The 27717-nt window shown below is 47.1% G+C and overlaps 1 long non-coding RNA gene across 1 annotated transcript; it reads right to left on the bottom strand.

Moving 5' to 3' along the window:
* Nucleotides 1-1006: 1006 nt before the first annotated feature.
* LOC118971761 (uncharacterized) lies at nt 1007-27438 on the bottom strand. Its single transcript, XR_005060411.2, has 3 exons — nt 27312-27438; nt 21857-22267; nt 1007-1622 (listed from the first exon to the last, which is right to left on the bottom strand). It is a non-coding gene; the product is annotated as an uncharacterized lncRNA (long non-coding RNA).
* Nucleotides 27439-27717: the final 279 nt, after the last annotated feature.

Genomic DNA, 27717 nt, shown 5'->3' with positions numbered 1-27717 from the left:
GTGTTCTGATGTCAAAAGAACAGAGTCCCTGGGGCCTGTTTCATTTGTTGAAGAATCTTTTTCTCCTTCCCAATTCTCTATCCCAGTGCTATCAAGCTAAAGGGAATTCCTCTTACAATGTCTAATCAAACACAGAAATAGGAGGGAAATCTTGGACCCACGGAGGGCACAGTTGTATATGCAATTAGAGAAGATGGGAAAGGATATACATGCAAAGGGAGGGACAAAGGAAAACAGAAAAAGTGAAGCAGGCGGGGGTGATGCCCAAAGGGGCTGGAGAAAGAAGGAAATGAGTGGGAAAGGGTGGCCAACACCTCAGCAGAATCCCGCACACCCGAGCTCCGGCAGCAGGGATCCAGCAGGGTGTGTGTGCTCTGGCCAATGAGCCTGCGGGTCCTCCCCCCACCGGTTTCTGGAAGTCCATAAAACAAGGGGAAGTTGACTCTGGCTATGAGCCCAGAGCCTTGGTGATGCCTCAGTTTCCATGGTCCCCTGATACACCCAGCACGGCCAGCCTCCCAGCCTCGGCCCCAGCTGAAACGGTCCCAGGCAGGACCCGTGCTGTTCCCACCACCACAAAGCTCCTCAGCCTCCCCCAGGGGCGAGACCTGGGCACAGCCTCCACTGTGTCCCCCAAGGCGGCTGCTCCAGCGGATCTGACACCCAGGTCTGGCCTGATCTGGCCCGCAAAGGCCCTAGCAACTGCAGGGGCTCCACAGTCTAGAAGAGTGGAGTAATCTTTGCCCAACAGAGACAAGAAGGAGCCAGCAGATAAATTATTTGATCCTCCCAGCCCCAGCCTGTTCCCAACAGCAGCAGTTAAATGCAGCCTGCCCTTGAGTTGTCTCCTGGGGCCACGCAGTGTGGCTCTCAGCTGGGGAAGGCACCGCCTGGTGTTTCTGTCCTCCCTTCTTCCCTCCCTGCTCCTCCCCCTCACTCTGGCTTCCCTCGGACTGCACCACCATTACCATCCCAAAAAAGCATTCACACACAAACTTTGCTGCAGACTCTGTTTTCTTGAGCATCCAGACAAGTCTTGCCCCTGCAAAAGGCACCCCTGTGCAGAGCAGGGACGAGCTGGGCACTGTAACATCAAGTACAATCTCATCAGTTTCCTGGAGTGATATTAGAGGCATACACATCTCTGTTTCCTAGAGCTGCTGTAACATACGACAACAAACTGAATGATTTAAAACAACCAAAATGTTTTCTCTCACAGTCCTGGAGGCCAGAAGTCTGAGATCACAGAGTCGGCAGGGCTGTGTCCCTCCCCAGGTTCTGGGAAAGGGTCTTTCCTTTCCTTTTGCAGCTTCTGGTAGCTACTGGCAGCTCTTGGCGTTCCTGGGCTGGTGGCCACATCACTCCAGTTTCCACCTCCATCTTCACATCACCTTCTTGGTGCATCTGCCTATTCTCCCTCTGCCTCTCTCTTAGAAGGATGTGGGATGGCATCAAGGTCCCTCCTGGGTAATCCAGGGTGATCTCCTCATTCAAGATCCTTAATCACAGCTGCAAAGTCCTTTTTGCAAACAAGGTCATGGTCATGGGTTCCAAGGATTGGGCTGTAGACATATCTTTGGGGGACCATTTTTCAACCAAGCATGCCATCCTTACTGTGCTGGCTGGAATGTACAGCAGAGAGAAAAAAAAGAAAGAAAGAAAAATCAAGGGAAATGTTACCTCCACCCCCAAACAGTTCTATGGGGAGAGAAGCAGGAGCAGGGAAGGGTGCTAATGTTTCCGTGTCTGGTGCCGTCTGTGGCGCGCGTGAGAGTCCGCCTTCAATCTTCATGTCAACATGTGTTATTTCTTCCTTGAGAGAAACAAAACCGAATAATCTAGTATTGCAGAGACGAACAGCTCCCAAATGGAAGAGCTGGGGCTGGCTGTGTGCCCCGGCTCGTGGTGCTCTGACCTACCCGCCCAGCCTCTCCCCTGCCTCTCACCAGCTCATTTCAGCTCCTTTGGGCCAAAGGGCCCCCAGCCCAGCCCTTGCAGGAGTGGAACTGTCGGTGCCCCATTTAAGCCCCATTTGTGAAAGGCCCATAAATCACACCGTTGGAAAATTCACTCCCCATTATAACTCAGCAGAGCATGACTGTTCAGAGATTTAGATAAATGTGAACATGTAGTAGATTGTTTTTTCAGCGTGGGAGAGGGTCATATGTAAGAGGATTTTGCATCACACTCTTTCAGCTGTTCATTTTAATAAAGCCAGGAATAATTATAGGATTTCTCCAAATGTAGCAGTTTCTATTGTCAGACTAAGCAAATGGCCAGTGAACACTTACTGTGATTTCAGGGGAGGCAGAAAAGCTCAGAATTGCAGTACCCCTCCCCTCTGACCCTTCAAAACAGCCAGGTGCATGTCCCAAATTCTATGATCAGGGCTTCCTTCCTTTGGACTTGCCCCTGGTCTGAACACCAATATTGCTAGAAGGGGGTCATGCTTTAAGCATGGTTTTATTTATACACTTATCCTAGCATTTTCTCAGAGCAAGTGGTTACTGTGGGAGTGAGGAATAATCACTGGATAGAAGAGGGAAAAGGTACTGAAGCTATGCCTAGAGAGCATCCCTTGCTATTCTAATATTATAGGTGAACTAAAATGCATCTTTATGTTCATAGATATGCTCTTCCACATAGATAGTCTCGTTTAATCCTCATGTCAACCTGTGAGGTAGGCACCAAAGTTCCTCCATGTATGAGCAGGTTGGGATCTAAGAGGCTGTATGTACATAAGTCCACCTGTTCCCATCCAAAGTGACACCAAATTAGTTACAAGGGTATATGTCCATGTAAAGAGAAGTTTCACAAAAGAATTGTCTCCAGACCATGAGAAATGAGGTGTTTTGGGGCTGGCTTGCTCCACAAAACCAAGATCTCAGGCCTGCCGTATTTCTTCATGTAGTAGAGATCTCCAGGGATGCCACAAAATAGACGAAGGCAAGCTGAGTCTGAGAAGGGACAGGGAGGAAAGGAGGTAGATGGGGGTCACCAGGTTTTTGTAACTGGAAGCCGAGCAGGAGTCACCAAGGAGTAGGGCGGCAATGCTCAGGACTGGCTCAAAGGCAGGGAGGTGGGGTCAGAGTGACAGAGCATCTGAGTGGTAGGAACTGGTCTGACCCTCTGGCGGTGGGGAGGGGGTGGGGCTGCCCTAAGGTAGCGTCCCATGGGGGTCCTGAATCTGAGATTCTTACCCTAGAAAAAATCTTTGAAGGGTCTTTAGATGATCTGCAATGGAAGGGCAGGGGCATCCCCATTAATTAGCAGAAGCAGTAGACTCCCTTTGAAGGAAATGTTCCCCTAGTTGGCAAGAATCCCACCAATTAAAATTAAACATGACTAACAAACAAAAATCAACAAATATTTGGGTAGACAACTCACTGTGAACAAAAGCTAACAGAAATAAGGAACAGCTTTATATTCCCCAAGGACTATAGATGTTTCTATTGTAGAAACAGCATGCAGAATTATGAAGTATCAAATACCTAAAGAAGAAAGGATACATTTAATGCATGAATAAGCAAAAGGAAACCACTGGGCACCATTTTGGAAGGATCAAGGGAAAAACAAACAACTTCTAAAAACAGTAAGATAACTGTTGAAGAGAAAAACTCACTGGATAAATTAAACAGTAGATCACACTGTTAAAAAGAGAATTAATGAATTGGAAGATATATCTGAAGAACTTATCTGGAACACAGTAAAGAGAAAGAAATGAAAATATGAAAAAGTATAAAATTATGGAGAAAAGTATGAGAAGGTCTAGCACATGGGATTGGCAAACTGTGGTTTGTGTGTGATTTTAAAAGATAATGACTACATTTTCCAGAACTACTTGAAACATGAAGCCACATATCCAGAGACTACAACATATTCCAAGCAGGATAAATAGAGTCATGCTTGCTGTATGTGTCCCTCAAGAAGGTATGTCCAACACATCATCCCCAGTGCCTGTGGGTGTGACTTTATGTGGACATCAGATCCTTGCAAATGTAACCAAGTTAAGGACCTTGAGTGAGACCATCCTGACTTTAAGATGGACCCTAAATCCAATGATTGGTGTTGTTACAAAGAAGAAAGGGGAAAGGGGAAAGAAATCAGCAATGCAGAGACTCAGGGAAGAAGCCAGAGGCAGAGACTGGAGGGAGGCAGCCACAACCTAACGGACACCCCACACCATCAGAATCTGGAAGAAGCAGAAAGGATCCTTCTCTAGAGCTTTGGAGGGAGGGCAGCTCTGCCAACACCTGGATTTTGGACTTCTGGCCTCCAGAACTGCGAGAGAATAAATGTTTGTTGTTTTAGCCCCCAAGTTTGTGGTGATTTGTTGTGGCAACCCTAGGGAACTAACACGTTTGTTTAGTGTGGTAGAAAAGAAATGTCCCAAGTTTTTTGTCATTCCCCACACCAGGAGGTGTCATCTGTCTCCCTTGTCTTGAGTCTGGGTGGCCCATGACGGTTTTAACCGACTGAATACAGCAGAAGTGATGCTGCACCAGTTCCCAGCCTGGACCTCAGAAGCCCTGGCAGAATCTGCTTTTACACTTCTGGGATCCTCAGGCTACCTTGTGAGAAGTGGTTACCCTGCTGAAGAGAGCATGTGGAGAAGCCAGAGGAGAAAGAAGGGCCTGGACTCCCCAGAGAGAGAGCGAAAGGCCCAGCCATCCAGCATCCCAGCTAGCCCACCCTCCAGACATCCCTGTCACCCAACACTTGGATGCTGCTTCTGGCTTTGCCTCCCTCCCGTCCCACCCCAGGGCCTGGCTCTCAGGTCTAGAGTCCCTAGTGTCCTCTCCATCCCAGGGCTCTTGCCCGGAGGCAGCTCAGCCTCAACCAGTCTTGCCCAGGGGGTCCTGTCACAGGCAGGTGAACCCCGTTGGGTAACCCAGCCCCAGCAAGCCCCAAGAGGACCATGACCCCAGCAATGTTTCATGCAGCCCAGCTCCCCTCCCCCCCGACCCCAGCCACTCACAGAATCATGAGCTTACAACTTTTCAACAAACCTGAGAAAGAAGGTGTCCCTCCAGATATAGGTATTGCAGGCAAAACCAGGTAGAGATAAATGGCTGGTTCTCGGTGCATGTGGTCAGTAGATGAACTGATAATAATAAACGCTTTAGACACGTACAAGTAGATTTACAGAGCATCCAGACAAGAGTTAACTCTTAGGTCTTGGTGTCATATGGCCCTAATTTTGTGAACCATTATTATTATTATTATTATTATTAATTAATACCTCTTTTTACACCTATGTAAATCAAACTACTAATCAAATAAAACAAACATCAAATTCATGAATATTGAAATAAAAAATCATAAAAACCAACTCATGTGCCTTAGGGCCAGGACCTTGACCACGAAGTGGGACTGTAGAAGCAAATGGCATCTCATTATGTGTAATCATGCACATCTCATCCCATAGTCAGGAAGAAAAAACCACATCATACCTGAGATCAGCAAATGAAAATAGTCACCAAAATAAAGGAAATCTTGAGCCTTTCTTCTAACTTACTAACTTCTTAGCAAAAACAACTTTATCCCAGAGTTTTGCAATGCTGCTGTTTGGAGATCTGTGAGGACCTTTGTGGATATGACAATCGTGTGATAAATTCACTGTTTTTCTGCCAAGCACAGACTAACTGTAATCTTTGTAGCCTTGGTCGTTTTGTGAAATTTTCTTCCTTTAAATGCCTGTTGGATTTTATTTGACGGTCTGTTCCTTCTAACCCCTGGACTCCCAGATCTTTTTCAAGTACACTTCTTCTCTGAACATTTTGTCTCAAAATCTTTCATTTACAGAAGCCCTGCACTCAGGGAGAGCAGGTAGAGTGAAAGGCAGGAGTAGGATCTGAATGGACAACAGGAGAATTAAGGGAACATCTATATGCTGAACTGCCAGTGCTCCCACTCAGCTCCCAGAACACTGGAAACAAGGTGTCTTTTCCCCAGGCAAGAAATTGGAGGATTTGTCCCTGGAGGAATGAGAGGGCCCCAGGACAAAACAGACACCAGTAGTTGGGGCCCCCAGTGAAAGACAGATAGCCTCTCAATCACACGACAGTGAAGCCCAGTGCCCACATGGCCCACCAAACCCCACAGGGCTTCTGATCAGACTCCTTCTCTAACATGGGGACAGACAGGACCTTTCCCTTTTGATTGTTTTGTTCTGTTTTATTGTTGTTCTTTGCTCTGTTGTGCTATCATATCACACACCATCCCCTAATGTCATGTTAGAGACTTTTTTCCTGGCATTATAACATGATACATCCTCTAACGTGATAGGCAGATAACAAACAGAATAATTTTCCAGATCGAACAGGCCAGAGAGCATCTGGCACAATGAATGGAGGGGATAGGGGGGAAGACCCCACCAAAGATTTTTTTTTTTATTTTAAGGAACAGGAAAAGTAGTTCACAATTTTAGGAATTAGAATGACAGCAACTTCTCCACAGCAACACTGGAACTGGAAGATGGTAAAGTAATGCATTCAAAATTCTGAAGGAAAATTTCAAATCTAGAAATCTATAACTAGTAAAACTGGCAAATGAATGATGAGGGCAGGATGATATGCAAAATCTCAAAAACTTGTCCTCCCATGCATCCTTTCTCAGGAAGCTAATTGAGGATGTGCTTCACAAAAAGAAAAAACAAACCAAAGAAGATGAGGGAGAGAGAGAAAAGACAGAACTACCACAGGGAAGGGACAGTTTCATCAAAGCCTCAGGAGGGATAAGGTGTTTATATAGTCTCAAAGTACCATCCCCAACAAAATGCTCCTTAATTATAAAGAGAATAGGATTAATTTACAGTAGAAAAGCCTGACAGATATCACTTTAGTCAAATGATCAGATTTAATATCAACAGTAACAGAGCAATGAAATCCATGTCCCATTTGGTAGGAGGCAATGAGAACGCACCATTGGTACCGGCAACACATGACCTGAATCAAGTGACGACGAACATCAGATAGAAAGGTGGAGGAGCTGTTTCAGATTAAAGGACATTAATGAGACATGATGACTAAATGCATCACATGGTCCTGGGATGGATCCTGGATCCAGGGGTGAGGGTAGGGGAAGCCATAAAGAACATTATTGGGAAAATTGGTGAAAAATGAATATAAACTCTGGATTAAATATGAGTAATCTTACAATTATGAATGTCCTAATTTAGTGATTGTATTGCAGTTATGTAAGAGAATATTCTTGTTCTTAGGCAATAGTTAAGCATTTGGGAATAAAGGGGAATAATGTCTCCAACTTTTTTCAAATGATTCAGAGAGAGAGAGAGAAAATTAATAACCAAATGAGGGGGGGAAATGGAAACAATTGGTGAATCTAGGTAAAGAGTATACGAGAATTTCTCATACTATTCTTGCAACACTTCCATAAAAGTTAGAAATTATACAAAAACTAAAAGTTACAAATGCTCATTCATTTAATTAAGAGTTCACTTCCATAATAGTGCATTTTATGGTAAAAAAACCAAAGTTTTAATAAAGGAATAAATGAACTAAAAGGCAGAGCAACAGAGAGGTTAAATAATATCTACCTAGTAGCTTAGTTTAATTGACTTAGTAAGCCTCATTTCTTCACCTGTAAATGGACCAATAATAGTACCTGTACTGTAGGTTTTTGAGGATTCTGCATGGAAAAATGTGTAACAGCCATGCCACCTTATGAAAAGCTCCCTTTGAAACATGCCCGTATAGACATAACTCCTCCTTGCTCCAGAATCTCAGACCTCAGCATGCAAAGGTAATACTGTGTGGCTTATTCATGCAGATTTTCCTTTTATATGCCTGAAGGTAAGATTGCATTAAGGATCCTATAAGGCAAGAAGGTGACAGGAGCACCATGTAGCTCCAATATGTCCCACTATTTCCCATGGCCTTTTTCATCATTTATTTCTCTACATTTCAGAAGTGTTCCTATCCCAAGCAGCACTGTATATAGAGAACAGAAGCAAGCTTGTAGGTATGTCTCCCTATAAACACAGTAAAAAGAAGGGGATGGGGGAAACAAAGAGGCCCATCCCTTAATAACTGGGTTTCTAAAAGCAATGTAGGAGACATTCACCTGGCGGTCTGGAGACATGAGCCTAGAATAAAGCAATGCCATATTTGACTTTTATTTCTATTTATAAGGAAGTATCACAGCAAACTGTGTACTAAGAACAACTACAAAAGCTGGATAGAATACAGGACAGCTGTCAGAGCATCAAAGAACAACCAAGACATCTAGTATGCAATCCTCTTGGTCCTGGAGTGGATGGAAATGAATTGAGGGGGCACCACATTAGCCACTGATTTTTCCCTTGGAACATTTTCCAGTTTCAAGCACATGTCATAGATGATGAATGAGAAGCAGCAGCCTAAAGTCTGTATCAGTCTCATTAAGCTGGGAAATAAAAATAATTGAGTTTAGGACTGCCAAGGCAGCCAGTACTTGAGGGACAAAAATCCCAGAGAAAGAAAAAGAACTGCAGAGAGATGCACTTGACATTCCATATGGTTTGTGAGGTATTTGCTGCCCAGAGCTGAAAAACGAACCAGAAAGCTGCTGCAAAGAAGTTAAAAATCGAGGCAGAATTTTCAATAGCTGAACAGTGTACCCCAAAAAATCATGTCTTCCCAGAACCCCAGTAAGTGATCTTATTTGAACATGTAATTAGCTAAGTATCTTCAGATGAAATTATCCTGATTTAGAATAGGCCCTAAATCCAAAGACTGATGTCTTTATAAGAGGAGATAAGGACACAGAGACACATAGGGAAATAAATGCCATGTGACAGCAGAAGCAGAGATTGGCGTGATACACTATGGGCCAAGGAATGCCTGGACACGGGAAACTGGTAGAGGTAAGGAAGGATGTGTCTCTAGAGCATTCAGAGGGAGCATGGCCCTGATGACACCATGATTTCTGGCCTCCAGAACCATGAGAGACTAAATTTCTGTTGTCTTAAGCCACAGACAATTTGTTGTGATTTGTTATGGCAACTCTAGGAAACTGACACAGGTTGCATGGTGCTGGATAGCCCAGGGCCTGGAAAACACCCCAGGCTTTGAGCTGAGACCTCAGCAGGGCTGTGCTCTAATTGGATGGGAAATTAGACCTGGTCTGAATACCGGATAAAATTTTCTCAAGGGTGAAAAATATAGAAAAGTATGTATGTGACATGTAGAACACAGCATAAAGCTCTAACATAGGTATAACTGGAGTGGAGGAGAGCTGATGGGGAGGATGGGGAGGAGCAGTAATGGAAGATACACTAGCAGAGAATTTTCCAGAACTGACAAAAGATGTCAAACTACAGATTCAAAAGGCTCTGCCAACTCCCAACAGGGCAAATACAAAGAAAATTATTTCTAGGCAAGTCAGTAAAATTAAGGAAACCAAAAACAACCTCCCCCCAAAAAAATCTTAGAAGCAGCTAGAGAAAAGAGAAAAAGCACATTACATTTAAAGGAGCACCAATTAAGAAGCCATAAGACAATGAAATAGAAGGGAACCTATATAATCTAGAGGAGGAAATATCTACAGAAATCCTCATATTTAACAATGAAATAGTGAAAACTTCCCCCTTGAGACCAGGAATGCAGAAAGGATGTCTGCTCTAAACACTTCTCTTCAAAACTGCATCAGAGATCTGGTCAGCACAGGAAGACAATAATAAATATGATTGTAAGGCATGGAATAAGAACATAACTATTTGCAGACAACATGGCTCAAAGAAGTGCTTTTCACCCATCCCTGGTGCAGGCAAAGAGCATGTCCTGGCCCAGAGGAGGTAACCCTGTGTGGGGTGCCCGTCAGCTGCAGGCTGGGGCTGCAGACCCGTGGGAAGGAGAGATGCCTGGCTTGACTTAGACGCCTCTGCTTGGCCAGAGTGTTCAGGGGGTGATTGATAGGAAGGGACCTGAGTAGCTGGGGGCTGCATACAAGCTCACTGCATTGCAAGGCAGTACCCTTAGGCAGCTGTGAGGGTCTGTGGGAATATAAGCATGCCCTAGGGTAAGTCACATTAAATAGCACAAAAAAGTCATGATGACAGGTGGAGAGAGAGACCACAGAAAAATGGAAAAGAGGAAACATTTCATATTTCAGTGCCTTCAGTGTCACTTTTTGAACAAGAAGCCTCACATTTTTATTTTGCACTGGGCCCTGTACGTTTCATAGGTGGCCCTGCTTCCCTTTATACCTCAAGGCACAGCTTAGACCAGCTGGAGTATGGAGATAACAGAAGCAGGGGTTGGGGGCAGGAGATGCACCGGTAACCCCCTCTTGGAGAAGCCTCTCAGAGTTCTCATTAACAAATCAAGGAGAAGTCCTGAGTCCTTAGTGATGATTCAGAGAAGGGGAATGAGATTGGGCAGTTAGAGATTAAAGAACGGGGGAATTTGCAAACCAAGGGGAAACAAACTGAATAGCCACGGGATTCTCAGTTCCCCCCAAGGCCATAGATAAACTCTTGAATCCTATATCCTTGAGATGTCCTGTATCCTTGATCCCATAATTTTGCCCTTAAAAACCCTTGCTTGGCTGAATTTTATCAGACATTTAGAGAAGACCTAATACCCATCCTCCTTAAAGTTTTCCAAAATGTAGAAGAGGAGGGCATACTTCCAAACTCATTCTATGAAGCCAGCATCACTCTAATACCAAAACCAGGCAAAGACACCAGACACACAAAAAAGAAAATTAGAGACCAATATCCCTGATGAACATAGATGCAAAAATACTCAACAAAATATTCGCAAACCAAATTCAAAAATACATCAAAAAGATCACACATCATGATCAAGTAGGATTTATTCCAGGGATGCATGGATGGTACAATATTCAAAAATCCACCAACCACCACATCAACAAAAAGGACACAAATCACATCATCATCTCCATAGATGCTGAAAAAGCATTTGACAAAATTCAACATCCATTCATGATTAAAAACTCTCAACAAAATGGGTATAGAGGCAAGTACCTCAACATAATAAAGGCCATATATGACAAACCCACAGCCAACATCATACTTAACAGTGAAAAGCTGAAAACTTTCCTCTAAGATTGGAAACAAGACAAGGATGCCCACTAACCCCCCTTCTATTCAACATAGTACTGGAGATCCTAGCCACGGCAATCAGACAACACAAAGAAATAAAAGGCATCCAGATCATCAAGGAACAAGCTACACTGTCAGTGTTTGCAGATGACATGATATTGTATATAAAAAACCCTAAAGAATCCATTCCAAAACTATTAGAACTAATATCTGAATTCAGCAAAGTTGCAGAATACAAAATTAATACACAGAAATCTGTGACATTCCTATATATAAATGATGAAAACAGTTCCATTCACAATTGCATCAAAAAGAATAAAAAACCTAAGAATAAACCTAACCAAGGAAGTGAAAGACCTATACCCTGAAAACTACAAGACACTCTTGAGAGAAATTAAAGAAGACACCAATAAATGGAAATTCACCCCATGCTCTTGGGTAGGAAGAATTAATATTGTCAAAATGGCCATCTTGCCTAAAGCAATCTACAGATTCAGTGCAATCAATATAAAAATACTGACAGCATTCTTCAATGAACTAGAGCAAATAGTTCTAAAATTCATATGGAACCATGAAAGACTCCAAATGGCCAAAGCAATCCTGAGAAGGAAGAATAAAGCTGCAGGGATTATGCTCCCTGACTTCAAGTTCTACTACAAAGCCACAGTAATCAAGACAATTTGATACTGGCACAAGAACAGAGCGAAAGATCACTGAAATAGTATAAAGAGTTCAGATAAAAATCCAATTAATATATGATAAAGGAGCCATGGATATACAATGGAGAAAAGACAGCCTCTTCAACAAATAGTGTTGGTAAAACTGGACAACTATACGTAAAAGAATGAAACTGGGTCACTGTCTAACTCCATACACAAAAGTAAATGTGAAATGGATCAAAGACCTGAATGTAAGTCATGAAACCATAAAACTCTTTGAAGAAAACAAAAGCAAAAATCTCTTGAATATAAACATAAACAACTTTTTCATGAGCATATCTCCTTGAGCAAGGGAAACAAAAGCAAAAATGAGCAAATGGGACTACATCAAACTAAAAAGCTTCTGCACAGCAAAAGACACTATCAGTAGAACAAAAAGGCACCCTACAGTATGGAAGAATATATTCATAAATGACATATCCAATCAGGGTTTAACATCCAAAATATATAAAGAGCTCACATGCCTCAACACCCAAAAAAGCAAATAGCCTGATTAAAAAATGGGCAGAGGATCTGAACAGACAGTTCTCCAAAGAAGAAATTCAGATGGCCAACAAGCACACGAAAAGATGCTGCACATCACTAATCATCAGGGAAATGCAAATTAAAACCACAATGAGATATCACGTCACACCAGTTAGGCTGGCCAACATACAAAAGACAAGCAACAACAAATGCTGGGGAGACTGTAGAGAAAGGGGAATCCTCCTACACTGCTGGTGGGAATGTAAATTAGTTCAACCATTGTGGAAAGCAGTATGGAGGTTCCTCAAAAAGCTAAAAATAGAAATACCATTTGACCCAGGAATTCCACTCCTAGGAATTTTCCCAAAGAAAACAAGATCCCAGATTCAAAAAGATATATGCATCCCTATGTTTATCGCAGCACTATTTATAATAGCCAAGACATGGAGGCAACCTAAGTGTCCATCAGTAGATGAATGGATAAAGAAGATGTGGTACATATACACAATGGAATATTATTCCGCCATAAGAAGAAAACAAATCCTACCATTTGCAACAACATGGATGGAGCTAGACGGTATTAGTCTCAGTGAAATAAGCCAGTTGGAGAAAGACAAGTGCCAAATGATCTCACTCATCTGTGGAGTATAACAACAAAGCAAAAACTGAAGGAACAAAACAGCAGCAGACTCACAGAACCCAAGAATGGGCTAATAGTTACCAAAGGGAAAGAGAAAGGGACTGGGGATGGTGTGGGTGGGGAGGGAGGGAGAAGGGGATTAAGGGGTATTATGACACACATAAGATAGTGGAGGCACGGGGTAGGCAGTATAGCACAGAGAAGACAAGTAGTGACTCTATAGCATCTTACTATGCTGATGGACAGTGACTGTCATTGGGTATGTGGCGGGGACTTGACAACAGGTGGGAATGTAGTAACCACAATGTTGCTCATGCGAAACCTTCATAGAATTGTATATCAATGATATCTTAATAAAAAAAACACACTATAAAAAACCCTTGCTTGTAAGCCCACAGGGAATTCAGGATCTTAAGCATTAGCTTCCCATTCTCCTTGCGGGGCACCCTGCAATAAACGCCCTTCTTCCATGCAGCCCAGTGTCAGTGCTTGGCTTTGCTGTGCAGCGGGCAGGTGGACCCAGGTTTGTGTGGTTCAGTAACAGCCTGAGACTGTCCTCTTGAGGAGGTCAGGAATAATGGAGCTGGGTAAGTCTGCCTTGTGGCCTCAGCTTTTGTCTATAATGCACTCCTGGAATGGCACCCTGCAGACAATCATGAGAAGCTGGAACAACAGATGGACCCTTGGAAAACTAAAAATTCTTATGAGTTTCTAACTTACACTTCTTCTTTGAGATACTTTTTTAAATGTGTAAATAGTTCAATATGTATTTCTAAAAGATAAGAACTCTTAAAAATATATGAGTACAGTATCATTATACCTAAACAATTGGCACTAGTGCTTTGACAGCATCAACTATCCCGGCAAGCTAAACATTTCCCTGATTTGCGCATACGTTTTTAACAGGTGATTTGCACGAACTAAGATGCAAACAGAGTCCCTCTAGTGTGCACTTGGCTAATGTCTCTTAGAGCCTTCCATCCACAGGTTCCCTTCCCCTCTCCCCTTCCCTTGCTATTTATTTGAAGAGAAACCGACTTGTCTTTCCTAGAGTTTCCCACATTCTAGATTTGCTGGTAACATTCCCTGATACCACTTAACATATTTCTCTGTCCTTGTATTTCCTGAAAACTCATAGTTAGAATGTTTAGTTAGGGACTGAAGTAGATTCAGAGTTTTTTTTTAGCATTATTACTTTGTAAGCACTATATGCTCCATGAGCGGGCATGTAAGATCTCTGAATTTTTCTGGAGATCTCTCTCTCTCTCTTTCTCTCCTGCCCCTGAGGTTAGCAGTGAATGATCAGGTGATCAGTGATGAAATCCATAATTTCACCAGGGGTTTACAAAATGGTGTGTCTTGTTCTATCCTACCTTTTATATTGCTCTATTTACATGGAGTTTAGAATTCTCCTTATGAACTATTTGTTTGCCCTTAGATGAAATTCTAATGTCTAATCTCTAGCATTTCATACATATTCTTTACTACTTTCCTTTCCTTCACAACTGAATCCCCAGTTGAGCAGTTTTATATCTTGGAGTGTCTGGTTGAGTCTGAAGACCCACACTTTCACATGTAATGATTCCTATCTGATTCTATTGTGTTGCGTTCATGAGGTCTATGATTTCCTTTCTTCATTTTCCACTAACTTTTCTAAATTAATTATGGAAGGATGCAACAAAATAGCCAAAGAATATGCAAACCTTACTGAGCAAGCCAAGAACACAACCTGCTGAAGCCATACTGTGGGTTAGCAGGGACCACAGCCAGGCAACAGTTCAAAACGGACCTGAGTACAGCTAATGCAGCCGGGACCAGGTGTGATGGGTTGTGTATAGTGTACAGCATATGCACAAGGTCAAATGCATGCAAATTGGAGATGCCTGTGGTCTGGTCAGGTAAGGAGCAGACCCTCTGAGAAGGTACACAGTTCCTCTTATGCATTCTGAATCTGGGCTCTGCTGGAAAGTCCTGTCCCTAGTGAGCCCAGGGCAGCTACAGACAGCAGCTATTATTCCTCCCAAAGTGTCTCCCCTCAGCATGGGACACCCTCATTCCCTACTAGGATTCAAGGAGGAAAACTGGGCAGACATGGAAACCTCTGTGATATACACTTCCTCAGTTGAAGTAATTGAGAGTCAACCTATGATGTATCTTTCAACTCAGAGTATCTAGGGACAAGCAAGTATTTTGTTTATTTTATGGTTATTACTATATACCCTTTTGGTATTTGGCACTGCAGGCTGAACTCATGTTTAAGGCATGAACTCTGGGAAAATTTGAGTGATAGCAGAGATTCCTAATATTTTAAAGGAACAGCTCACAATTCTCAGACTAGACTCAAAACAGCAGACATTCTCTCCAAGTAAACGTGTAAGCATCAAGTCTCTGAACACTCGCCAAGTACTCCACAGGAAAGAACACCTCTCCGAGGGACTCATCTTAGCTGTGGCTCATGCTCCTCCTGACCCACTAAATTGTACAGGGGCATCGGTCATCGAAAGCTAAAATTAACACTTCATGGGTCTGGCCAGAGAGCGCTGATGACTCCAGTGGGAACTTTCCATGCTCTTGTGACAAACCAGCATCCATTGGTGTTGGCATGAGAAAAAAATAAGAATCAAGTTTCCTGCTTTCATTTTTCCAGCAATTGACATACGGGCAGTCTGCTTGGCCTTCGGTGATAACCCCACTCTGGTCACATTGACTCAACAAATATTTGTTGGCCATTCACTATGTGTCTGGTACGATGCTGGATGCTGATGGGACAGACAGAGCATGTGCCCTGGGGCCAGGAGATCTGGCCCCTAGATCAGCCCTGGTACTCACTGGTCATGTGGTTTGGGGGACAAGTCTCAAAAATCACAGAGATTCTAGGCATTGGAATGGAAATTCCTAGTGAAAGCAGAGCTCCACCCCAAGTTAGTGAGAACTGGACTAAATCCCAGCTCTGTCCCTCACCAGATGTGGTCACTTAGAAATGGTCAGAAAGGAAGAAACAGCAGCTGGAATGGGAGATCTGAGGGAAACCCCATGGTTGACTTCTCCTTTTCTTTAATTGGGGTGTAACTCTCATATGCTTAAATATAATAGCATACACATGTTATAATAACATAACATACATAGGCTGATGCATTTTTCATATGAATGCCATGCAACCATATCCCAGATCATGATATAAAATATTTCCAGGACTCCAGTAAATATAACAGTCAAATCTCAGGACTCCTGTTAGGTTACCACAGTCAGTCCTGCTGGCTTCAAAGCTGTTTCCTGAATAGAGGAGATGAATTTTGGTGTCCCTTCCAAGTCCAAGGGGTGACCAAGAGTACCACTTAAAGACTGGTCCACTGGACGTGGGGGTGCAGATGGAGGCTGTAAATCTGGCTTGGAACAGAATTCTACTGTGTACTAAGCTAACTGGCCAATCTGAAGATGAAATCTACAGTCTTGCCTTCTTTTTAACACCAAACTCAAATGTACTAGTTATTAGCCTAGACTTGCCTTGTTATAAAATTTACTAAATATTTGTCATGAAATTGATGTGGTTAAAATAAAAGTTGGAGGGGGATAGCAGCATTATTTATAATAGCCAAAAGGTGGAAACAACTCAAATATCTATCAACAGACAAATAGGTAAACAAAGTGCTGTCTAGCCATACAATGGAATATTATTTGGCCATAAAAAGGAATGAAGTACTGACATTGCAGACACCATGGATGCTGCAATTCTTCATAACATTATGCTAAGCAAAATAAGCAAAGCACAGAAGACACTATACCATATGATTATATTCATATGAAAGTCCAGAATAGGGAAATCCATAGAGATTGGAAGTAAATTAGTGGTTGGCAAGCATTGGTGATGCAGGTGGGGTGATGGAGAGTTAATAGCTGGTGGGGTTTCTCTTTGGGGTGATAAAAATGTTCTAAAACTGAATGTGCTGATGGTCACACACATCTGTCAATATACCAAAAGCCACTGAGTTGTATATGTGAAATGAGTGAATTTCACAGTATGTGATTACATCTCAATAAAGCCGCTTTTAAAAAAATGGAGGCAATGAAAATAATTGAAAAATCATTCATAGCTTCACTATCCAAAGACACTTACACTCAACACTTAAAGGAATATCCTTCTGGTACATCTCTCTCTAGTTTTGCTTTACTTGGGATCACACAATATGTAGAGTTTTATGCACCAGCATGTTTTCCAATGTACATCAGTCAGGGTTTGGTTGCCAATAACAGAAGCTGCTGTCTTAAGCAGAAGGAGATTTAATGGAGGGACTTTGGTGCCTACAAAACCACTGGACATACTAGAGGAGAGGCTGGCTCTCCAGGAATGGACAACATGCAGGATTGGCCAGCCAGGGCAGTTGCTCCCATTGCCAATCAGGAAGGTGGGGGGCCAGGACCCAGCCACTGTGACTGCAGAATCCAGCTACACCCTTGTTAGCTTTGAGCCAGGGTGAGAAAACCATCACTGGAACTGTTGGCTTCAGAACAATGCCACAGGGACCTCTGGTAACACTGTCCTCCCCTACCATACACACCCCTTAACAAAGTAGTCACTGCATGAGTCACCAGCAGAACCACAAAGGCAGCAGAAGGGTGGCTTCCACTTTACTTCTCAAAGAAGAGCATCTGATTGGCCATATTTAATTCACATCAAGAACCCTAGCTGCAAGAGAGCCTGGGAAACGACTGCCAGGCCCCCATGATCTGTCCCCTAGAAGGTATTTACCATGCCATGTTGTTACAGGTTTTACAATCTTTCAAAACAGCTGCATAACTCTTTATTGAATATACATATATATATACCAACACAATTCATTAACCTTCACCCATTTAGGATAGCTTGTTTCCAGAGTTTAATATTAAAAACATTAATATTCCAATGCTTAATATAAATAATGCTGTGCTGATAATGCTTCAGTTTATTGAATACTTCCTTCTCCTAGGCAGTGTGCTAAATGTGCTAGTCATTATAGAATATCATTCATTTACGGTCATTGTATTTGTCATTGATTTTTATAGTTAAAACTCATTAACTTATGGGGTAGCTATTATCCCATTGTACAGATAACAAAACAGGGTTAAAGAAAAGTCAAAATGAGGCTTGACACCAAAACTTGCACCCTTAACCATTACACAAACAAACGTTCATGAGAAAAGGCTTTTTCATATCAGAAATTATTTCCATAGGACACATAATCAGAAATAGAATTAGTGGTTTAAAAGCTGTGAACATCTCTAAGGCCCTTGATACACATTAGCAGGCCAGTTCCTCAAAGTCATCATCAGGACTAAGAAGCCTCCGTGGCAGGAGCTCACTTTTATCATGCAAGGCTGGGCCTCTGGCACTCTGGCCATCGTAACTGTTCCTGGAATGAGGAACAGTGTGCAGGCCAGGAGTGCTGAGGACTCCCCACTTCAAAGACCTGTGTTTCAAAGACCGGCTTCCTTGTGATGCATCAAGTGCAAGCTGCTTCTAAGTTAGTCTGGCTCTAGACTGCACAGGAATAAGGAGGGTCTGGAACATACAGCCCTCAATCTGTTTATTTTAACCACCCTCACATGGCAGGTGACTCACCATGCAGGCCCATGATTTAGTTGACTGTGAAGAGATCTAAAATGACCTAATAAGTCACACCACAGGGCATCTGACCACGCATGGGGCTGAAAATTCTATCTATCCTTCTAGGTACACAAATGAGAGCATTTTTAGTAAGTACAGCAGCTTCGGTTTTTTTAGTAAATTAACTGCCCTATTAAATCCCTATTCCCCACATAAACACTGGCAACTGACATATATTGCCACAGATCTGCCAATGCTCAAGGTAAGTTAGGCTGTAAACTCAATGCCCTCAGAAGTTGCATTAACAGGTACAGGCCACTAAATGGCCTTGACCAGCCCTGAAAACTGTCACACCACATCACTACCAGCTGAAGAGGTTCATATTGCTAAAACCTAGAGACCTCAATGTATTGTTTTTCTCTGCAAACTTTGGTGGCAGGATGGCTTGTCTTGGTAATTTCACCACTAAGGTGCCCAAAAACCTGTCAAACATCAGCTGGTGGGTCTCTAATTAGGTGGGTCTATGTCCCAATGGGTTCATTCTGTCTTTCAGACTCTACCATTCTACCATGTGGAGGTTTCCAGCCTTTATTTCCCCTTAAAAAACACTAAGGTTATTAAAGATACTCCTATTAGTGCTACTTTCCCCACCCTTTGGACTCTGCTATTCAGGAGTCTTTGAAGGGATGGAATTATAACTCATGTTATCAATATAGAAATACCTGGAGAAAGCACAGATGTCCTTTGGCTCATGTCCCACGGCAGCTGTCACATCTGTGAAGTTATATCAAGTCCTCCTGGCACGATCAGAGGACGGCTGGGAGGCAGTGTTACCCAACCAGACCTTAATAATTTTATTTATTCCACATGGTCTAAAACAAGTTTGAACATAACTTGCCATAATTTTTCTGGTGATTTCTAATGAATCATTTTTTAATTATGAATAATGTGTTTAGAGACACTCCTCAGAAATTTTACCCAAGGTTCCCTTGACAACATCTCATAAAGCATCTAAAGTGAAGCAGCCTCCATGACCAACGCAGAAAATCAACTTGAAAGCATGGATTCCTAAAAGATCCATTAGTCATCTTTGCTGAGAGCAAATCCCCAAATTCCTACATAAAAAGGGTTGCTGAGAAATTCAGATCAACAAAAATAACTAAGAGAATACATTTACCATCAAATGATATTCAAAGGATTTGTGTACAAATACAAATTGTCTAACCTCACTGGGAGGCTTTTTTCTTTTCTTCTAGCTGGGAATTTGCTCTTGCGTCGAAATGATTGCTTTTCTACCCTCAGGTTTGCAGCTATTACAAAATCTGCTGGAGCTATGGAAGGAAGAATCCTTGCCTCTTGACTCCATCCAGACCACTCAGATATTAAAATGCTCGTGCAAGATAATAAGCATGAATTTCCATTTCTGGGATTTACTTTCAGAAAATCCAACTGCTGGATCTCAAACAATCAAGGTCCAAATACCCTTAAAGCACAGATGGGCGGGGTTGGCCCTGGAATTCAAGCCTTTTGCAGGTGTGGCTCTTTACCAGCTTCCACTTTCCTTCATTTATCAGAGTTGACAGCGTCTCCAAAAATAATAGTGTAGATATCAGGCTAAACAGAAATGTAAGTCAGTTAGCTTTCAGTGGAGCACCCTTTATGTTGCTTAAACAAGGAGGCATTTTCTGGTCAATTATTTTAAATAAACTTCAATAAACACAAATTATTTGTGCACGGATCTTTTTCCTCCCTGGTCCCCAGCTATCCAGGAAGTAAAGCTAATTCACACGTGAGCTTTCTAGGACTCACTACCTCGGTTAAGTGCTTAAAAGGTGTTTGCAGCTGTTGCTTTGGTTCAGAAGGTGCTAGCGCGCCCAAACAAGTCGAAAATGGCTCGCGTGGCCTCGTCAGGCGTAGCCAGCGCCTATTTGGTCACCGAACCGTGCACCTCCGACGGCGTTCCCGTCTGCGCTTTTTCTCCCCCACGCCTGCTTGTATTTATTCAAAAGTTGTATTTCTCAATAAACTCTTCCGTGTATCCTCCTCTCCCGTCCCGCAACCTCCAGCTCAGGGCCTGGCAGTTGGTAGGAACTCTCCAAAATTAAATGCAACCTTGAAATGAGGAGTCAAACCACCCTAATAAAGCGGCCTTGGGAGCGGAGAAGCACTTGCACAACTCGGCTGAGTCGTGCTCACACCTGCACCCTGACCATCCTTTCCATAAAGAGAAAGGCGGCGAGAAGGGTCCCCCGAATGTAAAAATCTGCTCACCCAGCCAAGAATCGTCCGAGAACTCACCACACGTGGTTAAAAAACTTTTTGGGAGAGAAGCACAGAAAATTCCGTAGTCAGATTAAATAATGTCTTTGTCTACACCAGCAAGACAAAAGGAGCATTGGTGCAATAGCCAAGATTTTGCCTTCGCTAAGGAATAAAGACGGTACTGGAGTTGGGGCTAAAAAAATTCATAAGTTGCTTGTTAGGATCTACCCTGTATGTTAGCTCTAAGATGTTTTTGCCAGGGAAAATATCTTGAATTGAGAAAAAATGCTTATTTTAAAACTCTTTCGTTTTATATGAACACGTGCTGTATCCCGCGCCTCCTCCGCCGAAATATTTGCTCTGGCACCCAAAGGGGATCCTGACCCGCGTCAGTTAAAAGGCGGCGACGGGCGGAGGAGCGGACCGGGACCTTCTTCTTCCCACACCCGGGCGCCCTCCAAGAAGGCTGAGCCGCCCGCCCCAGAATTCGACTCCGGAGCCGGGCTGTCTACGCGCTCGCGCAAGCTGGGGACGGTACGCGGGTTTTGGCGCAGCCTGGACGAGAACAATCGCCTCTAATTCCCAGCAGATATCCCTCCACCCGCCGGCACCGGCTCCGGCCCTCGCCCGCCGACCCCACCGCCCGCCTGCAAAGAATCACGGGCGAGGGGCCGAGGTGGGGCAGGGAGACGCGAGTGGCGAGAGGTCGGGAGACCAGCACCCGCTGCCGGCGGCGGAGCTGGGACCGCGTCCTCAGACCCACGCACACAGGGGACCTTCCGCACACCTCCTGGCGCGCGCGCACGGGCCCCCGCCGCTTGCACACCGAGGCCCCGCAGTGCACGCTGCGCCCACCGAGAGCGGGGCGCGCGCGCTTGAGTTTCCACCCCTTGTGCGCGGAGCCCTCTCCGGAGGCCCGGAGCCCCCCACTCCGTGTGTACTACACCCCGCGGCGGGCGCGCTCTGGTCTGCCTCTGTCCACTGAGCCCGCCGCCCGCCCTGCTGCCCGAGCCCCTCCTGCGGCCGTGCGCATTGCGCCCCCTTCCGCCTGCCTGCGCCCTCCGCGTTCCTAACCACGCTGGCGGGTCGAGCTCCTGCGCCCGAAAAAGGCGGGGCCGCACCGTGAACTCTGTCCGAAACAATCCTCTTCCGAGGGTCCCGCCGCGACCTGCGCCGGGAGCAGGAGACCCGAGTAGACCCTTCTGTAGAATTAAGAAGACTTCCAGCAACCGGGAAGCCTGCCTCTCGGCCCCCGCCGACCGACCGCGCCTGGTAGTTCCCCATCAGGGTTTCGGCCCAGGGCCGGGAGGGCTGGAGATGGGAGCCCCGTCACCGGCTCCACGTCTGGCCAGATGGGATGCGGCCGGCACACAGTGGCCCCGCCGCCGCTCAGATCTGAAGGTCGCCTTTGGATCTCCCGGAACCTCGGACGAGGGCGGCCCTCGGCTGGGGCGTCGCTTCCTTCTCTTCCCCAGAGAGAAGAGTGTTTTCCTAGGCACACACCTCTCAGGAAAACTGCCATCCACGCCGGCCTTTAAAAGGGGAGAGAAAAAAAATTTTTTTTAAATCCTGGACAAGAGGGAAAATGCTCACTCCCTGGGTTTGGGCGGTCTTGCGTGCCAAGGCCAGGCTGGAGGGGGCTGATCCACCCCGCCCGCCTGTCTGTAGCTTTCCCTCTATTAAATCCCGAATGGATCAGCATACTTCTTCCTACAGATTAGTTTAGATTAGGAGGAAGGTTCCGCAATGCTCGCTTTGCTTTGCAAATAGCCCGGTTACACTGATTAAATGAAACGAGTTCGTGTCTTCAAAATCCCATATAGCTCTATATCACAGTCGGCCTTATATTAAGGGTTAGCTATTACTATTATTACCTGCTAGAAAAAAAATTAAGCCCTTTTGTTTGTTTCTTTGATGTGCAAAAATATTAACCTCTGGTGAACAGAATTTGTTTTTTAAAGGAAAATATTTTGGCTGATGTTTTCGAATGGCGGTTTCTGTGCCGTCGTTAAGGAACTAATTGGTTTTCAGATTTCAAGGTGGTGTATAATTGATATAACCACCGAGGAATTTGGAGGCACACCAGACTATCAGGACTCCCCCAGCTCAGGGTTTCCAAGGGATCCCCAGCTTGTTGGATGTGAAAGGGTGGGTGTGGGGTGGTGGCGGCGGGGGTGGGGGTGGGGAGAGGTGCGGATGGGCTGCCTCTCCCCAGAACAGACATGTTGATGTGACGTTTCCCTTAAACCGGGTCGTGAGCTCCCCTGGGATTGGACAGCTGAGGCTGGACGGGCCATGGAATGGTGGGAGGGAGGAAGCATGGGACGCTCGGCTCCCCACCCACTCGGCTGCGGATCCCTAGCCCGTCCCTGAACCTTGATATTGGGGCGCGGGACGCTTCAGGCGCTCTAGGGGCCCCTGGCCCTCCCCGGAAGACATTGGATGTCTGTGCATTGGGAGGGGCGCGCCAAAGACCCTGGGCACCTTCTCAGAGAAGAGGGAGAAAGCAGGGCCAGGCCTGGGAGACAGGGAAGGAAAAAGGCAAGGGCAGGGTACCCTCTCATCTGCAGGTAAAATTAGAAGAGACGTCTGGCTGTCAGTTCGCCCAAAGGGGCGCGGCTTGGTGCATCCCCGTGGCCCTCGCTCAGGGACTTAGATCACTGTAATTAATTACCAGGGGCCCTGTTTCTGTTCCCCTAAATGCATCACTTTGAGGGAGGGAGAGAAGTAGGCAGTCAGCTACTCCGTTCCTCGGACTGGAGGCACTGCCCCGGTCGGCTGCCTGGAGCCCCCAATCCCAGAATCCTAAACCGTCCTGGACCACGGAGTCGGAGGACAAGGATGGCACTCTTTTCGGAATCCCAGAAAGCGGAGTCCGCCTCTAGCAGGCCCAGATAGGTGCCTGGTGGGGATGGGAATAGCCTCCCACCCCCATGCCTCCTGCTTGCCCCTGACCCTGAGCACCCCTGCTGAGGGAGAACTCTCAGGCACTAAGAGGTCTCTGGACCCGGCGCACCAGAGCGGATCTGCCCTAGGTTCCTGCGATGTAATCAGATAGTCCAGAGAGACGCCGACCAACCTAAAAACAAAAACTTTCTCCCAAGGAGTACCTTCCGGTGGAAGAATTTATTTAAATCAAAACCAAAAGAGATATAAACTTTTCTCCCTCTGCTACTCGGAAACGAGCAGGAATGAATCATTAGGAAATTGCTCTGGAAACCTGTAATTACTTTTAAACAATGACCTGTGGTATTGTAATAGTCTGATCCTTCCTGGGAGTAGCAATGACCCCAGGAGAAGTGGGTGATATCTCCATTGGATGCAGAAGGAAAGGCGTGGAAACTCGAAGTACTCTTTCGGATGGATACCTCAGACCATATCAGCCTCCCAGCCGTGATAACCGTATAGTAGACGCTGGACGCAATCGGGGTTTTCCGGAGTAACCATATCTGGCTAATTGCCTATGTAGACAAGAGTTTACAAATCGAATAGGCTGAAGACTCCGAAGTCCGGCATATTCTGTTGCCCCGGCTTATTCCAGAGGCTGAAGTTCTACATAAACACCACTTCTGAGATTCAACCCTCTTCAAATATGGTGCCCGCCTCCCCCACCTCCTTAGTGGCAAGGTCACTGATGCTTTTTTGCCACCGCAGCAGCCTCTCCAGGAGCCCATCCCCGGTGGAACATCTGCACGTTTCTCCCTTGATCTCACGCGAAAGTCGGCTTCCGCGGGGGATGGGCCTCAGGTAGGCGCCGGGCGCTGCCCGGGCGAAAACAGTTGCTGAGCATCTGAGGCGGAAAATCCAAGCAGATGTGGGGAGGCCTGAGCCCGCCCCTTTCCTCTTGGGGCCTCACTTTCTTCCAGATCAGTTTCCTAATGGAAAATTTCTAAGAGGTGGGGTTTATGCGAAGGCGTGCTTGTGCACCTCGAGGTGCACTCAGGCGCCGACTTGGAGTGGCGGCGCCCCGTAGGAAGGCGGCGAGCTGGGAGCTTGCTGGGCTCAAGGTGTCGGACTTCTCTTCCCACCTGCCCTCTTCCTGCCCCCAGCTTCCCTTAATTCTAGATTCTGCAGGCTCCTTCCGGGCCAGTTTCTGTGTGAGGCCCGGGACTGGGGTCTCTCGTTGTATCTATGCTTCTCCCCTGCTGGCGCATCTGAATGCTCTGAGCGAGCACTCCGGTTTAGGTCCAAAGATAGACCAGAGGCACTTCCCGCAACAGAAGCCCTGGAGCAAGGGACAGGCAGCAGGTGTCCCAACCCGCAGCCACCGCGGACGCTCCTGATTACTCTAATTAGCACTATTTAGTGCTCTTTTCAGTGTGCAGAGAGCTTCTAGACTGTGGATTCTCGTCCTAAGAGCCCTAGGGGCCTCACTTTTCCTCCTGTAGGGAGACACCTGGGCGGGCCCCAACCAGGCGCGTGGTGGAGGTGTGTGTGTGGGGGGGGGAGGGGGTGTCTTCCTTCACTACCCCACTCAGACATCTGTCCCTTCTGTCCTTCCCAAATGGGAAACCTCAGAGTTCCCGCCCAAGTACTGTGGGTGCTTTCGGTGATGCTGCGGGGGACTTTAGGCCCATCGCTGTGCGCGCGCGTGTGTGTGTAAATGTGCTGTTGGGGTATACAGTGCCTGCCTGGGCATCCACTAGGGCAGATTTTGAGTCTCGAAGTGTCCCACACCCACACATCCGCGAGTCTTCAAACGCTGTTATGCTGGCTCTCAAACCATAAGCAGCTGCCACTGTGAAGACCGAGAGCAAGATCTCAACCACGCTTTCCCGTAAAATCCGGGAAATTTGGTTTGAGAAAGTTCCTGTTCTTTATACTTGCCGGTTTTCTCCTACTTCCACTTAGGCATGTTTCTGGGATCTGCGTAATTCCTTTCAAGCCCGGGAGGAATTCTCCCGGGCCCATAATTGAGGCTCGGAAATCGTGGGGGTGAGGAAATTGTTAAATCCTCCCGAAGCCAGGGAGGTGCCGGAGCGCACTCGGAGGCCTGCCTGTGTGAGCTGCGGCGGGGTCCAGCCCGCAGTCTTTTTCCCCTTGGAGCCTGTTCTCCAGGAAGCCCCAAGACGACAACCGTTGTCTCAGACCAGCTCAGGGCTCGAGGTGGGCAGGGAAATGGGCTGGTGCCCCGCTTTGGGGCATTGCGTACCCGCGCCGCTCCCGCGCCGCCCTGACCCTCTGCGTGAAACAGGAACACGCTCTTAGAGCCGAAACCCCAAGGGCAAGTGGTCCTTCCTTCATGCGCCCGGCTTTTGGTGCCCCCGCAGTTCGGTGATTTCGGAGCACCAGCCCTCGGAGCCAAAGCCGCCGCTTTGGGTTCTGCTTGGCGCCGGGACAGGTGGGGGCCAAGCCCGGTTCTGCGTACACTGTCCCTCCCACCGAGGGAGCTTCGACTCCTCCGACGCCTTCGAACTTCTACCCTTCAGAGGGGTTCTTAGGAAAAGGTCAGGAGAAACTGCTGCAGGTGGTCGTAGGCCAAACCATGCAGGGGCGGAGGAGGCAGGCGGGTACCGCGTCGTTGTCCCGCTCTGTGCAGAGCGGCAAGTTCCTGCCGGGCCGGGCTAGAGAGAGGTGGCACCCAGAACGAAGATTCTAGGGCGGAACCCCGGGAACCTGGCATCTTCTCCTCCCCGAGCCGACTCTAGATCAGGCGCCCTACACTCTTCTGATCTGGCCGAAGGATCCCCAGTACCCCGTGCCCTGCTGCTGCCCTCTGACCCCATGCTCCGGGGAAGCTGGCATCCTCCCAACACGCGTGTCCCACCGAATCTGGAGAAGTCAGACTCCTGTAAGGGGTTGGGCCTTGCGCAACAGCCGCGGCGGGGGAGAAAGAAGGACCCTCCCAGGGTTGCAGGAAAGAGAAAAGGGGGACAAGAGGACTCCTGCGGCCCCGGAACGAAAGCTCTGGGATGCCCTACGGCCGCGTCTCCTACTGCGCCTCCCTACTCCAAAGCCTCCTGCCCATCACCTTGGCCCCTACCAATGCTCGCGCAAGGACCCTCGGCCTGAAGCACCCGTCCCAGAGGCGGTTCCCCGAAATTCCGGCTGCGCTGAGTCCGGCTGCCGGAGAGCGGGCCGCTGGGCCCTGTTGCAGCCGCTGCGCTGCGCAAGGCCTCGCCGCTAGTCTCGGCTCCCTGGCCCCCTCCTTCTGTCCGGCCCGCGCCTCCCCGAGGCCTGAGGCACCTCCGGGGAAGGCGCTGATATTTCGCGCTCTTGTTTCCGGGGGAGAAAGGGCAGAAGGGTCACTTCTGAGCCCCTCTCGCGCCGTTTCCTGGGGGGAGGAGTCTTCCCTTCTGGTCCCCCCCCTTTTCGGCCTCGGACCTGAGCTGTGGGGAGGCGAAGGCGCACGACCAGCGCTGTCCCGGAGGACTCGGTCCTCCCTGGCGATGCACTGGGCCGGGCGGGCGCGCCGCTTCCCGTCGGCCGTGCCCTCCCGGGGCCTGTTGGGCAGCCACAGGGGACGTCTTGGCATCCCTCCCTCCCGCCTTCGCCTTCCCTTTTGCCCTTGACAGCGCCCAGGTCCCGCGATCGGCTCGCAGGAGTCGGTCCCTGCCGCCCGCCATGTGCACTCACCGCGACTTCCTACAGGCAGGGAGCGCGCGGGTCTCTCTCCTGGGGGTTCCCTGGAGGCAGCGACGCGGAGGCGCGCCTGGGGCTCCGGACCGCGGCGGGGTCCGGAGGCAAGATTCGCCGCCCCCGCCCCCGCCACGGTCCCTCCCCCCGCCCCCCCTCCCGGGACAGCGGCGGCCGAGTGCTCCGCCCGAAGGCGGGTCCGCCATAAACAAACGCGGCTCGGTCGCACGTGCACCGCGGAGCTGCTGCGCCTCGAGACCGATCGCGGGCTCCGGGCGCCGCGTCTCCAGGCACAGGGAAGGCAGGAGTGTGTGCCGCGGCCCGGCCCCAGCCGCCACCGCCCCGCTGCCCTCGGCTCCCCTCCCGCTCCATGGCTCAGCGGCCGCCGCCGCCCTCCAGCCCGGAG

The sequence above is a fragment of the Manis javanica genome, chromosome 3, assembly GCF_040802235.1.
Source record: "Manis javanica isolate MJ-LG chromosome 3, MJ_LKY, whole genome shotgun sequence".
Classification (NCBI taxonomy): domain Eukaryota; kingdom Metazoa; phylum Chordata; class Mammalia; order Pholidota; family Manidae; genus Manis; species Manis javanica.
Note: the sequence above shows the minus strand (reverse complement) of the source record. Positions and strands in the feature narration are given on the sequence as shown.